We start from the raw sequence: 14,680 nt of genomic DNA on the forward strand, positions 1-14,680 counted from the left end.
ATCATTGAATCTAGACATGCTTATACTTCAAACTTTGAATTTATTTGTGGGTTACTAAACATGCTTCAAATCTCCATCATTAGATCTTCTCTTAATTATTCTAGCCATTGATCCCACTAATTATTTTATCCTTAACTTAGAAACTTCTTGAATAATCTAGATCTTCTCATTATGTCAGCCTCAAACTCAATCTTTCAAAAGTTGTTCTACCATTATTGAATTGTGTTCTTCCTTTGCTAACATTCTCCATACTCGGTTACTGCTACACTTAGTTAATATTAGACTTGCTCAATTATCTTTGCACTTGCTCAGTTAAAACTGATGTGATTACTTAACTTTCTAACCTCTTCATTTCCTAAACATGATCTCTAGCTCAATGTAACTTAATAATTCTTCATCTTTTTACTTTCCAACTTGATTCCTTCAATTATCAACCAAACCAATTCTTATATATCATCTCATCACTTCATGAGATCATGTAAAACAATCAAACAAACATTATATTATCATTGACTGATCCATCAATTTCTCAATGAATATCACATAATTAACATCACTTCTTCATCTCACCTTCATACGTTGTCTCCGCTTCTCTATCCAACAATATATCCTTCAGATGATTGAAATTTACATGAAGCAATGTTATCAAAAATGTTGATAGCAATGACAACATAACAGCTGATCTAACTCTTTTACATATACTTAATAGCTTTTTTCTAACCTTAATCTTAATCAACATCTCTTCTATACAAAAATCCTCTATCAACATCAATTGTGTTTAATAGAAAGATGAAATGGGTCGTTAAGAACTACCTGCTTAAAGAAATAGAAACTTTTCTCACAAAAAAATGATACCAATAATTCATATGATTGAAACCTTTAGGAAATTAAATAAATTTTTTGACTTTGTACATATTTTGAACCTATTATCTATTGTAGGAAAATGTAGCTTCACAAATAAACCATATAATTGATAAATACAAATTTTTTATAGTTTGACATCACATATCCTAGTGCCAAGGAACCCATCACTCTATTAAAAAATTCTTAAATGTTGCAAACTTTTGATGCAAATTAAAGAAGATAAAGATGAGAAAGCTTGTGATATAATTTATAGTTGTCTTAATCATCAATGCTAAATAATTAGAACATGGACAATATATTATTTTCTTTCAACTACCTATAGTTAGTTGAGTATGACACCCTTTACTCTTATCTATAGTCATTTTACAATATAACCTCTACATGGTGATTCATACTTGAAACACATACTTATGGTGGAAATTAATGACTTGATACATATGATCCATCTCATTATCCTCCAATAACATATTGGTGTATGATTTATATGTGCGTTTCCTTTTGTTGAAATGTGACATTATCATTTGGTTGTCATTGATTTCAACATGGTTATCATTATGTAAACATCCTTATTCCAACTTCTGGTGGTTCATTGATGCATTGGTGGTTAAAATGATTAGTTTCAACTAGTTGAGGTGTATCAGTTGGCTATGCATTAATTATCCTTCTCACGTATAACTTTTCATTGCATTTTATCCATGACTATTGGTTGAGTATAAATTGTTCTATCATTTCTTGCCTCAATGGTTGTTTGGATTGTCTTGGTGATTACATGGAGCTTATGTTTCAAGTAGATCCTTTGTGAAGTGTGTGGATGATTTTGGCCCTAGAAGTTTTTCCTAGCATTATCATGGTATCCATTGGCACTAAAGGTCATGGTAACATGTTGGTATGCTTAAGGATCATAGTATTTCTTGAGGAAATGTGTCCCATCTTAAATCTACATTAGTTGATAAGTTTATGATAGGATTTTGGTATATATTTTGATTCATTTCAAGTATGTATGCATGCAAGCATTCAAGTGCATCCATTTTGTAATGAAAGTGTGAACTACTTAGATAAGTTGATTAAGGAAGTAAAAATAGTGCTTAAATAGAATTTTCGAAGGCTTGACACTATATTCTATTTTGGTTTCTTTTCTTTATGTTGGCAGTGAGCCTTTGTGTCAATAGTGAGCCTTCCAATATTTAGGGTGTAGCTATTTAGGTAGTTAGCTTGCTAACAGTTCCTTCGCTTAGGAAATTAACTTGTTTTACTACATTACCTATTCAGTGTCACCTTAAGTAGTGTTTTTTACATTCCATAGGAATTATCTTCATCATGGTTTTTCCCAAATTGGGTTTTCCATGTATAAATCTAGTGTTCATTGTGTCAATGTATTTATGATTTTAATGCTTACCTTTTGATGGTGTATTGTTGTACTTTAACCAAAAGATCTTAAGTAGCATTTGATGTATGTAAAGTATTTACCATCAATTGTACAAAGTTTATTGGTTGTGTGGGAATAACTAATTCACCCATATCATTTATTCAGCCTATTCAACAAATTGATATTAGAGCTTGGTTCATGTGCCTTGGGATCACCCTTGATTTTTCATAAATCAATTAGTTTGTGTATCTTATATTGACTTTGATTCTTCTACTAATTAAACTTATATTTTATCTCTAATATTTACCCTACCACGAGCCCTAATTTTAAACCTATGGATAACCCTAACCCTAATATTTAACTAAGCCTTACCTCTAGAAATATATTATCCTTCCTTATTTATTTTTGCTTTAACCCTCATTTTCTACTAAAATTTGTAATCTATTGATTTTTTGCATACATCAAACATATATAGTGACTAGCTCTAACATATGTCACATATACACAAAAAATAGGCATTATGAGGAAATTTTTATGATTGGAGATAGAATTAGGGATAGTGAAAGATTACAGTTAGCAACAAAATATGTGATAATCATTTCCCTAATGTAAACCTAGCCATAGACCCATAGATTCTCCTTGTTTTGGGTGTTTTCCTCTATTTCTACTCAAAATTGCAATTTATTGAGATTTTTACTAGGTCCAACATACATCGTACATACTCAATGAATAACTCCAACATATGTAATATATACAAAAGTATTGACCACAATGAGATTTTAAACACTTTCATAATTGTTGACTATCACGTGCTCATGATGAATTCTAGATACAAGGAATGTTAGCTAGCGATAGTCTTAAGGCTTGCTAAGACTAGAACTAGAGTTATAAAAAGAGTCATTATTGGGGATGGAATTTAGGTTTAGAGTTACAATTATAATTATTCTTAGGGTTAGAGATAGAAATAAAAATAGGGTAGGACTCAATTTAGTGATTGAATATGAGATAGAGTTAGTTTTATGGTAATGATTGGGGATAGAGTTTCAATTAAATTATATACAATAGGGTTAGATTAGTGTTTAGTGCTAGGGTTAGGGTTAGAGATGTACATTAGGTTTGAGGTCATTATTTAGTTAAACTTTTGTTTAGGTTAATATTGCAATTAGAAGTAGCACTACACATAGAAAATAGTTATGATAGGTTAATCTCAAGACTAGGATTAGGTTTAGAATTATAAATTGGGCTGCAATAAGTGATAGAATTGTAGTTAGAATAAGAATTGGGGTTAAGATTAGTGGTAAAGATAGAATTAGGGTTAGGGTAATGTTAAGGTTAGAGATAAAACATGGTTGAGCGTTAGAGCTAGATTAAGGATTGAGTATAGGTTTTCATTATATTAATTACAATTATAAAAATGATTAGAATTAGAATATATGTTAGGCTTAAAGATGGAATAAGGATTAGGGATGGAGATATGGTTTAGGATTAGTGTTAGACTAAGAATAGAGTTTCAACTAGATTAGATAGAGTGGGGATAGATTAGCATTTAGTTAGTGACAGAGTTATGGTTAGACATATGTAAAAAATGCAGATAATATTGTAGTTAGGTTTAGATTCTAGCTAAGATTAGTGTTAGGGTTAGGATTACAGATATAGTATGGATTAGCGTTAGATTTAGGATTGAGTTTAGGGTTATGCTTCAATGTTAATATAATTGTTATGATTTTGGCGTTAGTGTTAGAACTAGAATCAAGGGTAGAGGTAGGGTTAAGGTTAGGGTTAGAGTTAACCTGTGATTACATTAAGCGTTTCAATTAGAATTAGAGATATGGTAAGATGGATGCGGATATGCTTCCTAAAAAATGTACATTTGAAAATACATAAAAAACAAGGGAATTTCACCAAAATTTTAGTATATTATATTCATGGTATGCATTTTGTGTTGTAAATTCACAATAAAAAAGTTGTCAGAAAATAATACATGATTGAAATTTGTAGATTTTCCTATTTATTTGTCTTTTAATACATTTTGTATGTCACTTAACTAGCATTGTTAAGGGTTAGTGATAGAATATGAGTTAGGGTTACATTGAGATGGAAAGTGTCCCTTACTTTGTATTCGGAATTGTACTTTGTTGAGTTGTTTTACTAGCTCTAGCATATATCACACACACAAAATGATTAGCTCTAACATACATCACATATAAACAATGAGATATTGGTAGGCTAACTATCACTTGCCCATAATGTATCTTAGATAAAAAGGAATGTGACCCATGACGTAGTACTTAGTGAATAGGTGTGAGGCTTTATTAAATATGAACAATAGAGTTTTAATTAGATTAGATAAAATAGGATTAGATTAACATTAGGGTTAGAAATTTAGATTAGGTTTAGGGTCATTATTAGGTTAGGCTTAGGTTGAGATTGCAATTAGAATAATATGACGTATAATAAAAAATATGATTAGGATTGGTTTAGAGATATTGTTAACTTTAGGGTCATTGTTAAACTTGGCTTAATTTTAGTTTAAGGTTAGCTTAGAAATAATATTGGACATGATAGGTTTAGCTCATTATTAGGGATAGGGTTAGCGGTAGGATAAGGGTTAGAGATCTAATATAGGTTAGAGTTAGAGTTAGGATTGGGTTAGAGATCTAATATAGGTTAGAGTTAGAGTTAGAGTTAGGATTGGGTTAGAGATCTAATATAGGTTAGAGTTAGGGTTAGAGATCTAATATAGGTTAGAGTTAGAGTTAGGTTAGAGTTAGGTCGGAGCAGACCCCCTTCCCCTATTAGAAATCAAGACGCTAGCACTTCATATTCCATGTGTTAGGTGTTAGCACTTCACGGAGTTACTGCCCCTCCAGTTGTTAATTTCTTTCCATATACTGTCAGGACAATCATGGCTGCTCCATGGGTTGCAACAACAGGACCCTTAGCATTAAACGCTTATCATCCACTTTTGGTCAGTTCGAGCAAGAATTTCCCTAAATTCTCAAGTGATGGGAAAGTCACTACAGACGAACACATAAAGCTTTCTTCACAGCCACTCATATCTTAGGGGTGGGACATGAAGATGTGGTTGTAAGGTTGTTCGTAGAGACCCTCACAGACAATGCAGCGGATTGGTTTTACCATCTAGCTGACGGCTCAATAACTGATTGGGATACATTGAGGACAACCTTTGAGACAAGATTTAAGACCGCAGAAGATGAACATGCCCTACTAACACAATTGACTTCAATTAAGAAGCAACCAACTATGAGCATGAGGGATTTCGTTGCCAAATTCAATAAGATTATGAGCAGAATTCTAGTTGCTAACAGACCCACACCTGGTAATTTGAAAACTTTCTTTATTAGTGCAATGCCTCCAGATGTCAATTATGATTTAAGGTGGGCACATCCCACAAATCTAGTTGGTGCACAAAAGAAGGCGATTGAATGTGAGGATGATTTGATTTCTGTAGGAAAATGGAAATGAGAACTTCCAACTAAAGGGAGCTCCAGTAATACCACGTCATTAGAGGAGATCATTCAGAAGTTGTCTAATGAGTTAGTAGCAATGAAGAAGCAGTTACCCAAATTCAATAGCTCTTATTGGCGGAGTTACCAAAATTCACCAGGAAGAAGCAATGAAAGTAGATTTCCACAGCTTACAAGTTCACAACCCAGGTTGCAAATTGAGGCAATGCCAAAAAGAGGAAATATGTGCGTCTTTCATTTGACCATAGATCATGATAGCGAGAGCTGCTCGGAGATAGCCCGCATGTTGCAGTTGTTATCCACTAACAAATTAAACATTGTGTCTCCTTGTTCAGAACCAGATTCCTATCCAAGTGGCGACTTTGGAAAGTTATTCTTGGAATACGAATCGAATTTTGAATCAAAAGGTGAGTGTTACGCAACTATTGATGGAACTTCATACACAGTGCTTACCCATGGACAAAGGTTGAAGAATCAATCCTCTAGTCATATTCACAAAAATGATTCCAATCCTTTGATAAGTAATACACATGCTGATCAAGGAACAACTACTAAACAAATCGGTAAGGATAGGACATCCTTTGATTTCATTTAATTTTGTGAAAAGTCAAAAATTCAAATTTCCACTATTGATTATTTAAAGTCACATCCTTCCGAGTTAAAAAGATTGGTAGACCGATGTAGAGGAAGTACATCAAACACAAATTGCAATGTGATGGTTGAGAAGGAGGATGAAACCTTGACATTTGGTTTGTTTAACCAAGAAGACTCTACAATTCTAGCGACGTCCCCAGGGCAAAAACCTGAGCCTTTTTATATTTCATTGTATATTAATGGATGTAAACTTAGTAATTGTATAATAGATTCAGGTGCATCAAATAATGTTATGCCTTATTCCGTAGCCAAAGCCTTGGGTCTCAATCTCACTAAAGTACATGGAAGATGCTACTCGATGGATGCTAAACAAGTTCCCCTGCTCGAGCAGATTAAAGATGCTCAGGTAGCTTTAGCTTCTCACCCAGAAAAGAAGCTCCTATTGACTATTCAGGTAGCTGATATTCTAGCCAATTATGGACTCCTTTTAAGTAAAAGTTTTTGCCGGGACTTGGGGGGAGAAATAAAGCTAGACTGGTCTTAGGCAGTGATACCTATTGGAAATAAAAAGGTCAAATTAGAACCTGAGGAGAAGGAAAAGTTCACCATTTTGAAATCAGATTACCCCAAAGCTTAGATTCTCTATCAAGAGCTAGAATTTGGCAACTATATGTTGTTTACTGAAGAGGGCTCGAATGGACAAGTAGATGAGAGTCAAAGCAAGGAAGTTTTAAAAGAAAATAGAGATGCATCGGGTATATGGACACTTGAATTTGATGGAAGTTGTGCCACCTCTGGATCTAGAGCAGGTGTAGTATTGATATCTCTGGAAGGAGAACTTGAGCCTATGGCTTTCAAATTAGAATTCGAGAACACAAATAACACTGCCAAATATGTGGCCTTATTACTAGGAATAATAACAGCAAAAGAAAGAGGGATAAAGGTTTTAAAAGCTCAAGGTGATGCAGAGCTTGTTGTAAAATAGGTAAAAGGATAGTGTAAATCACAAGCTGAAGAATTACAAAAATAGAGTCTAGGATGAGATTGAAGGTTTGGATGCCTTCTCTATTGAAGCGGTCCTAAGTGAGATGTATACCAAAGCTGATTCCTTAGCAATCTCTGCCTACTTATTACTTCCTCACCCAAATTTCAAAGACAAGAAGTACCAGATCAAAATTATGTATTGATCTACCGTTCTAGATAACACAGAATCATGGCAAGTCTTTAATGATGATAAGAGTTTGCAGATGTTCCTTGAGAATGATAAGGCTAGTTTCGAGCATGAATCCAACTGAAGTAATCATGAAAATTCTTGTGCGGATGGTGAAGAGAATCAAAATGGAAAGGTTCGTCTGAAAGGTAACATTATTCCCCCATATTTCATGGCTTTAGAGAAATTGTTTAATAGACATGATGCTTACATAACGCAAAAGAGAGCAGAAAAGGGGCCAACAATGGGTGAATATGAAGGAGTTAACATTGGAGATATTCATAATCCCAACCTGATTAACATCAGGAAGTGTTGTTCACCTGAAGAGAAAGAAGCCGCAAAGAATATATTTATGGAATATAAAGATGTTTTCGCTTGGAGCTATGAAGATTTGAAAAGTTATAAAGATGGGAAGGTAAAACACCAAATCCCACTGAAGCCTGATGCAGTTCCTTTCCGACAGAAACAAAGGAACTACAATCCTAAAGTCGTTGATGCCATTTTTTGAGAAGTAGATAAGATGTTAAAAGCAAGAATCATTTATCCCATTCATCATTCCACCTCAATAGCCAATATAGTACCTGTCCAAAAGAAGAATAGAGAAATAAGAATCTGTGTTGATTTCTGCAACCTAAATCAAGCATCCCTAAAAGATAACTTTGCTCTTCCTAATATGGATTATTTATTGCAAACAGTGGTGGGATCTGAAATGATGTCTATGCTTGACAGCTTCTCAAGTTATAATCAGGTCGAAGTAGAGGAGAAAGACCAGCATAAGACGGCATTCACCACTGCTTGGGGTACATTTGCGTATCGCAGAATGCCTTTTGGACTTATCAACGCTGGTGCTACATTCCAAAGGTGCATGAGTAAGACATTCACTGATTTGAAAGATTGAATCATAGTCATATACCTGGATGACCTCACCGTGTTCTCAAGAAAAAGGAAAGATCATATGGAAGACTTGAGGAAAGTTTTGCAAAGATGCAGAGAGCATGGAATTTCTCTCAATGCCAAGAAGTCGATTTTCTGTGTAATGGAGGGGAACTCCTAGGTCATATAGTGTCCTAGGAAGGCATTAGGATCGACCCTGAATGGGTAGAGGTTATTCAAAGATTGAGCTTGCCTGCGAATAAAACAGGAGTTAAATCTTTCTTTGGATAGGTAAATTTCCTCAGAAGGTTTGTACCTGATTTCACAAAAATAAAAAAACACATAGCAGATATGATGAAAGGGAGTTCAAGTTTCAAATGGAATGAGGTAGGAAAGCAAGCTTTTCAAGATATAAAGACTGCTATTGCTAATGCCCCAGTGTTATGTCATCCGAATTATAAACAAGATTTCATCATCTATTGTTATGCTTCTGAACACACCCTATCGGCCATACTTATGCAAGAAAATGATGAGGGTGTACAAGCCCCAATAGCTTTCATGAGCATACCTTTGAAGAATCATGAATTGAAATATTCGCAGATTGGAAAGCACACCTTTGTAGTAGTTAAAGCCCTTAAAAAAAATCGATTTTATATCTTGCATTCACATTCTGTGATCTTTGTCACAGATGTAGCAGTGAAGAGTGTATTGACACAGCAGGATGTGGGTTGTAATGTCAAAGGAGCATGGGTGGCAAAGATAGAGGAGTATGATATAGAAATAAAACCTACCAGGCTAATAAGGGGAAATGCTTTGTGCAAAGCAATTTCAGAAAACAAGATAATTGAAAAATCGGAATAATTGGAGGAGAAGCAGTTGTTGTTAGCTGTAGGCCTCTATGATTCATGGTTTGAAAATATTTCTTATCTGTTGACATATGGTGAATGCCCAAAAGGCTTAAATGCAAAACAAAGGCGAGATCTCAAATTGAAAGCAGCTAAGTATGTGATTTGGGATGGTAAGCTATTCAAAAATGCCATTGATGGCACCTTCCTTAGGTGTGTAGACAGACAACAACGAGAAAAACTATTGAAAAAATTTCACGATAAGGCTTGTGGAGGTCATTTCTCATCTTCAGTCACAGCTTTTAAGATACTAAGGCAGTGTTATTACTGGCTTGGGATGTTTAAAGATGCATACGCTTGGGTAGTGAAATGCGAGAAGTGTAAGATGTTCTCTGGATGTCCTCAATTAGCCACTCTGCCATTGAGACTTGCCATCATTGAAGGACCTTTTCAGCAATGCGGTCTCGATTTTATTGGTCTGATTAGTCCTACATCTAGTGCCGGTCACCAATATATGATAATTGCGACTGACTATTTCACCAAGTGGGTGGAAGCTAAAGCTACTAAGAAAACTACTTCCAAAGTGGTGTGTGAATTCATAAAGGAGAGCATACTGGTCAGATTCGATGTTCCTATTAAATTGGTGATGGATAATGCATCTTATTTTTCTTCGATTGAAATTACTGACTTCTGTTTTGAGTATAGGATCACCGTGGTCATTCGTTTGACTATTTTTCCCAAGGAAATGGCCAAGCTGAGTCAAGTAATAAGAATCTGATGAATATTGTTAAGAAATTGGTTTCAGATAATCAAAAGAATTGGCACAAAAAGATTCACAAGGCATTGTGAGCAGATAGAGTGACACCTAAAATGGCAATCGGCATATCTCCCTGTAAATTGGTTTACGGAACCGAAGCTAATCTTCCCTTACCTCTGGAATTGGCCACGAATAAACTAAGAACAATGATTGAAGATGATGTTTTCAAGGATAGTTTAGAAAAGAGGATCATGTACTTGAGTAAACTTGAAGAAGAAAGGGAGAAAATCGTAGACCACATCACACAACACCAAATGTGAGTGAAGGATCTCTTTGATAAAAGAACAAGACCACAGAAGTTCATGGTGGGAGATAGTGTGTTGCTCTAGGATAAGCGAAGTGCTCTGAAAGGAATGCATAAGAAGTTTGATGTTTTATGGAAAGGCTCATTCAAGATTCATCAGGCATTTGAAAATAATTCTTTCAAATTGGCATATGAAGATGGCGAAGTACTACCCCTAACCTATAATGGTCAGGATCTGAAGCTTTATCAAATTGCTAACTGAAAATAGGTAACCCCTATATTTGTATTATAGTTAGGCTTAGTATCTCCTTATATTTCCTAGTTAATCCTTTCCCTTTGCTTTTGTTTTCCTGTTCTTTGTTTCATTGTGTTTTGTTGTGTTGCCACCTTTTTTTAAACCTTCTTTGCAAAATCAGAGATTTTGAGTTCCTCGCTTCAGTATGATCAACCCAAGTCCCCAGTCAGAGCCAACTGTTGCCCCACTTTTCATCCTGTACCCATTATGCAAAGTGAAAAATGGTCTTGTGTCTCAATTAGGTTTAGGTATGTCTGAGTCGATTTTTTTTCCCAAGTGAAAAGTCTCTCCATCAAATTTTCACCTTCTTCCTTCTCCCGCATTACATAACCGGGTGGGTTTCCCTTGTTGTCATGAGTTTTGTGGGTAGTCTAAGATCCTTTTCAATAGAGATTCTTAGTTTGTATGATGATCTTCACAAAGTCATTTCCAAGAAAGAGCTTGTTCACGACTCATTATAGTTTACATATAAAGAAAATAAAGTCTACGAAAAACTTAGCATCAACTTCTCCTTAGTGAATTTTCGCACTACGTAGGTGATTTTCCGCAGAGGCCAACAAAAGAGGAATACAAGCTAGAACAAGGAGGAAATAAAGCGTTTTATGGATGGATTATTCTTACGTTGCAGTATTCTACCTTGGGAGTTACTCAAAAATCATTAGAATGATTGGAATAGCATCTGGCGAAAAATTCTAAAGCAGCTTCTCCATTGCGGGTTTTCGACCCGGGAAGTCAGTTTTCCGACAAAGGTGTTTGTAAGAGAGAAAAGCAAGTGGTCCCCTTTTTTTTATTTTCATAGCTCTTTTGAGACTTTACGAAGTCTAGAGACATATTAACTTAAAAGACTAAGTGAAAATAAGAACAAGCGCGGAAAAATAGAAGTCGCCTTCTTTGCGGTGGGTTTTCAACCCCTTGAAACGATTTTCCGCATCCATTGAAAAATCACTTCTGTAAACATGTTGAGCTCACAGATCAATTGCAGGATGCTTTAAAAAGATAATGGAAGCTAGTTGATCACATTTAGGAAGGAATCTTGAGAAAAATCTGGCTGGGCGAATTTCTCCCCATAGAGTACTCCGTTCTTAATTCTCTGTAACTTGGTGAAAAACGGGAAAGTAAGTCTGTAATAAAGGAAAGTAACTGTTGGGCCAACGGGAAAAGTGAAATGACATGTAAAAATTCGTTAGAGACACCAACATTTACTAATCTAACGGATTTATCCTTTAATTCACTCGTGTGGCACGGATCTGGAAGATTAACGGGTGGATTGAGATTTCTATATAAGAGATGAACATAACTAATTTTTAAACTATCGCTTTCTTATTTGAACTGTTATGCTGTTGAATTGGAAAGTGATTTCAGAATTTTCACAATTACAAGGCTCTACTCTTTGTACTATTTTCAGTTTTAAGATTTGCAGTTTGTCTCTATCTCAGTTAAGATGGCAACAACTATGGACTAGGTGGGATTAAATCAACATTGCAAAATGTTACAAATACTTCACTCCACTTCTTCGACATGCAAGATTTCCAAAGAAGGTTGAAGACGGAGCCAATCCACCCAATAACAGAGAAACTCCGAGGAAGCGGGCTAGTGGAAGCAGCCAGGTTTCCAATAGCAATTCAAGCCCCTAAGCTGATCGTTGAATGCATTAACCATTACAATTCGGATACTAAATAGATTTTGTTGCCGGATCATACAGTTTTAATCTCAATTGACCGGCAAACTATAGTCAATTGCCTCCGAATTCCAGAATGAGAAGAATTTTCAGAATTGACCATGGGAGGAGCCATGTCCAAGTTTTCCTTGAAGAAGATGGTGTGTGAAAGGAAATCATGATGTGAAAGGAAATCATGAGGTCTTGGTTCCAAAAACCATGAGGACCTAAGAGTAAGGTTCCTAAGACTCTTTTTGGCACTGATCTTAAGCCCGAAATTGTGGACATCCTAGTTCTTTTACATCGGTTGAAAGCTGAGGTAGAAGCACTCAATTTTGTAGAACAATATTTTTTTTTATTGCAAATCACCTGTTTAGACACACATTATGTTGATTGGGCGTATGAGGTTAGTGAACATCTGTCCAGAGCTTTGAGTGTAGCAAAATTCTACAATACCTTCTACATGTCCTCTTTCCTAATTTATATGTTGGCTTCTTTACAACTATGGCCGAGCCTCCCCAGAATACAGGATTTTCCTGATGATGTAAAAAGTTATGAATTTTATCCGTGCTTGCAGTTACAGAATAGTTATGCAGAATACGTCAAGGTTAATGACTCTTTTACAATGAGAATTTGCAGGGAGCTACAAGGATGCCCAGAGAGGAGGTTTAGCCTAGAAGCGATGGTAGCCATCAGCCAATTTGGTAGCTATTTCATTCAATTCTCATCCTTTTCATATTTGCGTCTTGCAGCTTTCGATGGATTTCCTCTGAAGATGCCCAGATACCCTAGCGACATGATCGTGCTTGTAGAGATCATGAGACAAGCTATTCAAGTGAATGTGTTGAGCGCCACTCTAAGGAAAAAGGGATATGAGTTCCCCATGAAGGTCACGGCTTATAGTTGTGATTCTCAAACTGATGCTAAAAAAATGCTCAAGGCATTTGAAAGTAAGTACAAATTGGAGGAATATGAAGTTGTGAGGCCCATGTTCAACCCGAATGGGTATGCAAGGGATGTGCTTCAAATCGGGAGTGTGATCAAACATGTCACTACTCTGGAGGATTATTGGGCATATTGCAAAGATGAATTGGAAAGTCGTGATCATGCATTTGCCAGACTTACGGTGGAACAAATAAAGACATATGGCATTGAGCTCAATGTAGAAGGATTAGAAGATGATGGTCAAAATATGTACAACAATACATATCTAACTAAATTAAGAGGAGTTCCTATCAGCTCCGGGCCATATGTGGAATGGAGGAAAGTCTTGATATTATGATGGCAAGGATAATCAAGAGGACCGGAAAGTGGGTTGAGTGAATAACCAGAAAGAGCTGGAGTAAGGGTGCAGCCACTCTAGCCTATCCAGCAGCTACAATGCCTACTTCATCTCAGAGTGTTACAATGGATGTGACCATAGCTTCCACCCAAGGATCAGCTCAACCTATGGGCGGAGGTGATCAACCCCTAGACAAGAATGTTCTTATAGCCCCAACATGTCATGATGGATCCTTGCCAATTATAGGAACCCAGACTGGCACTGAAGAGCAGAAAGCAGAAGAACCAAAGGGCAGTGCTCCTTCCCCAGTACCTTCCCCACATACTACTCCTATTCCATCTCCTCACACTACCCCTATTCCTTCTCCGTGTACCACTCCAATCCCATCCCCTCATCATAGCCCCTTGCCATCAGCAAGTGCTCCCCTTTTGAGACCAGGTAGTTCTCCCATACAGATAGTGGACTTAGGGGATGGAAAAAGTAGCACCAGTGAGTCAACAGAATCAGATGACGAGACGAGGAAGACTTCGGAGATGGAGAAAGGCCAAGCTTCTTCCAGACTCATCTCCAAGGATTCAAAGAATCATTTCTCTTCAACTACTGTGGCCATGACTCCAGTGAAGAAGAAGATGTTCAGCATTGAATCACTCAGAACAGCTTCCAAGGTGATAGGAACTAACTCTTAGCTAGAAGATACTTTGGAGAGGAAAAGAAAAAGAAAAGATGAGGGTGTTTCTGCAAAAGACATTGTGTCCCTCGCGGTTCGTTCCAAGACTGCATTGACAAGGGTTAAGAAGCAGAAGAGTTTGTCCATACTTGGACAAGATCCAGAAACAGGGCAACTGACAATGGAGATAGCAAAGCTGAACAAAGGAGGGAGAATTGAGGATATGACTCCTGAGGATTTTACTTTGCATTCAATAGACCTTAGTGAAGCCAGACATGATACAAAGGTTGGCTTGTGGAGATCGAGCAATGAAGTGATAGAAGCACAAGTAGAGAGTCTCAAATTGTCCAAGATCAAGATGAAGGCAGAAATAGAAGAGTAGAATAAGTTCATTAGGCAGCTAGTCACTCTACTGGCAACTATATCTGGAATATCTGTGACTTAGACTCCTGGTCCAGCCGAAGTGCAAGCTTTCATT

This window comes from Cupressus sempervirens, chromosome 11, assembly GCF_028749045.1.
Source record: "Cupressus sempervirens isolate cs-2001-9-10 chromosome 11, ASM2874904v1, whole genome shotgun sequence".
NCBI classification, from domain to species: Eukaryota; Viridiplantae; Streptophyta; class Pinopsida; order Cupressales; family Cupressaceae; genus Cupressus; species Cupressus sempervirens.